At 36.9% G+C, this 2966-nt stretch overlaps 1 protein-coding gene across 1 annotated transcript in view; it reads left to right on the forward strand.

The window, feature by feature from the left end:
- Positions 1 to 2966, forward strand: part of MELK (maternal embryonic leucine zipper kinase) — an 89947-nt gene that overhangs the window by 27920 nt on the left and 59061 nt on the right. The window lies entirely within an intron of this gene.

Consider the following 2966-nt stretch of genomic DNA (forward strand, 5'->3'; position numbering starts at 1 on the left):
TCAATTCTCCTTCTATCCTCCCTAGTCATTGTCCAACTCTCGGATGCATAACAAGTGATTGCAAAAACCATGGCCTGCATCCGGCAGACCTTAGTCTCCAGAGAGACACTGTTGCTCTTCAGTATTTTGGAGAGGTCCCTAACCGCAGACTTTCTCATCATGTATTGTTAGTAGTATTACATATAAATCTTTACTTCAAATAGTTTTCTTGATAAATTCATGTTTTCTGGACAGATTATCAGATCCAGTTAGAACCATGTTCTCCCTCCTCCCCCTTGTATTTTGGTTGATGGGCTCACTACGACTAGAGGTGTCAACACTGTTGTTGTTTGCTTATATTTGTGTTAATAGTCTTATCTTTAATCCATGGTTTCTAAGAATCTTCTTAAGCTTCTTGGCTATTTTGTGAGGATTTTAGTTTGGTTAAGCTAGATACTATAATCTGTAAATCCATTTAACTGAGCTCACATAAAGGACAATATTTTACCATAAGCAGAGAGTGGTGAAAGACACATCACTGTCAACCTCTGTGCTTTGTTGTGCTTTTGTTCTTGTTTAAGGCCACTTTACACTGTACAGTATCCAAGGAGGTGTCATGGTGCCAATGTCAGTTCACAAACTAAATAGTAGTAAAGCATAATTTCTGTCACTTTTAAAATACAAAATCACTATACATTGAATATGTGTTTTTAAAAAAATACGTTCTTTTAATACCTCACCTTATTCACTAGTGTATACATGTCTCATCTTTGAAGACTAACACTTTACAAGAACGAGTGATTGATTCTACCTATTCTTTAGCTCATTCCTTCAATCATGTGATCTCTCTTTCAGCTAAGTCATTGAGTGCTGGGAAGTTAGGAGTACAGTAAATTATCCATTCAATCAAGACAAGGGTGAGAGTGGCCATTGGACTAACAGGGAGTAGAATTGACATTCTTCTATGACAATGGAACCATAAGGATACTTGACTTCTTGGTGATGAGTAGCTGTTTATAGAGTCAAGAGTAATTTGGGCACCACAGTGACGTAGTATGTCATACAGGATGACTGGAACAGTTTTAGTTAGGAAAAGTTCTTGAATATGTTTCTTCACCATACAACATTTTCAAATTATAAACTTTGAATTTAGAATTTTGATTTTAGAGTTATATCTCTTTATATTAATGATTACACAGGACTATGAACTTGAATTTATCATATTGGACTTACGTAATCTACATGTAGGAAGACTATTTAGTGGGAGAGCATGGAGACAACTTATCCTTGTAATACCCAGGTATTTGGGGTCAAATTAAATAGTAGGGAGCAAACATGTCTTTCTCTTCTTTTATTGTATAGCGCTAGGCTATGTTTCAAAAAATCATTTCTACCAACTCTTGACTCTTGAGTAAATAAGCAGCCTGGTGCACATAAATGAATGGCTTATCTGACTAGTAGTCTGTGTTGCAGCTTAACTGATAATGGATTCCTTCTCTTTGTTTCCACATTCTTTCTGGGGAGAAAAATTGGGGAAGAGGGATGGAAGAAAGATTTTTCGTTGTATACTCTTGTATCTCTTAAGTATGTCAGATGAAACCTCAGAATCCTTGCCTCCAAGGAGTAGCCTGACTTCACCTTCTCTAGGATGAACTTGTTTGTTACAACTCCTAGCAGTCAGTGGTATATTCAACACTCTTCTCCAGCACCACAGCTCAAAGGCATCAATTCTCTTTCTGTTATCCCTAGTCATTGTCCAGCTTTCTGACACATAGCAAGCAATTGAGAAGACTATGGCCTGGATAAAGGTGCTCATCCTAGTCTCCAGACTAACGTCATTGCTCTTATAGCACTTAAAAAATTTATTAGAGCCTTTTCATTTTTCATGACTGCATAGAATTCCAGTGTATGCATTTACTGTGTTTTATTTAACCAGCCTCCTGTTAGTAGATTTTTAAATACTTTTCGAATGGTCATTTTGCCCACTGTTAACGTATCTATAAGAAAATTCCTGCAAGAAAAGTTGCTAGGTCAAAGGGTATATGAATTTGAAAATTTGATAACCATTACCAGATTGCTTCCAACTGAAGTTCTATCACTTTATAGAACTACTAGTAATAGCGTGAATGTGCTTATTTCTCCATAATCCCATCAGTATAGGATATCATCCTTTTTGATCTTTAAATTATTTTTGTTTTATTTATTTATTCTATGTTGTTGTGTACCGTCAAGTTAGAACTGACCATAGCTGACCCTTCGGTGGGTTTTCAGAGACAGTTAATCACACAGGAGTTGATTGGCTACCTTTCTTCCATGGAGCAGCTGGTAGATCAGAACTGCTTACCTTTGCAATGTCAGTGCAGTTATATACCACTAAGCCACCAGAACTTTATGTCAGATAATAGAATTTTAAGTCACATTTATTGATCTTTTGCCATACTTAGACAGGCTTTTCTTTCCGATATTTTTTTAAACTTTCCATGTTTTCTTCTAGTATTTTTATGATTTCATTATTTATGTGTAGATCCTAGGTTCAGCTGGATTTTGCTTTGGTATTTCATCACTTTAAGCACTGATTTAAAAAAATTAAAGATAATTGTTTTCATATTTTGGATTTTGGATTTTATAGATCTAGTTGTGCTGATATCATATCCATGTATAATTTGCGATTTATTGTTAATGTTGTTTTGTTGTTGTTATGTGCCATCGAGTCATTTGCGACTCATAGCAACCCTATGTACAACAGCCCTAAACCGTGCTCTATCCTTTGCCAATCTCATTGCCTCTGACAAACCCATCCCGAGTACCCCAGTCACTGAATCAGTCCACCTCATAGAGGGTCTTCCCCTCCTGCGCTGTCCGTCCACTCTACCCAGCATGATATCCCTCTCCAAAGACCTGTCTCTCCTTACAACATGTCCAAAGTATGTCAGACGAAGCCCCAGAATTCTTGCCTCCAAGGAGCAGCGTGGTTTAATCCTCTCTAC

Source organism: Elephantulus edwardii, unplaced genomic scaffold (assembly GCF_000299155.1).
Source record: "Elephantulus edwardii isolate Elephantulus edwardi_28Jun2011 unplaced genomic scaffold, EleEdw1.0 scaffold00052, whole genome shotgun sequence".
NCBI lineage: Eukaryota > Metazoa > Chordata > Mammalia > Macroscelidea > Macroscelididae > Elephantulus > Elephantulus edwardii.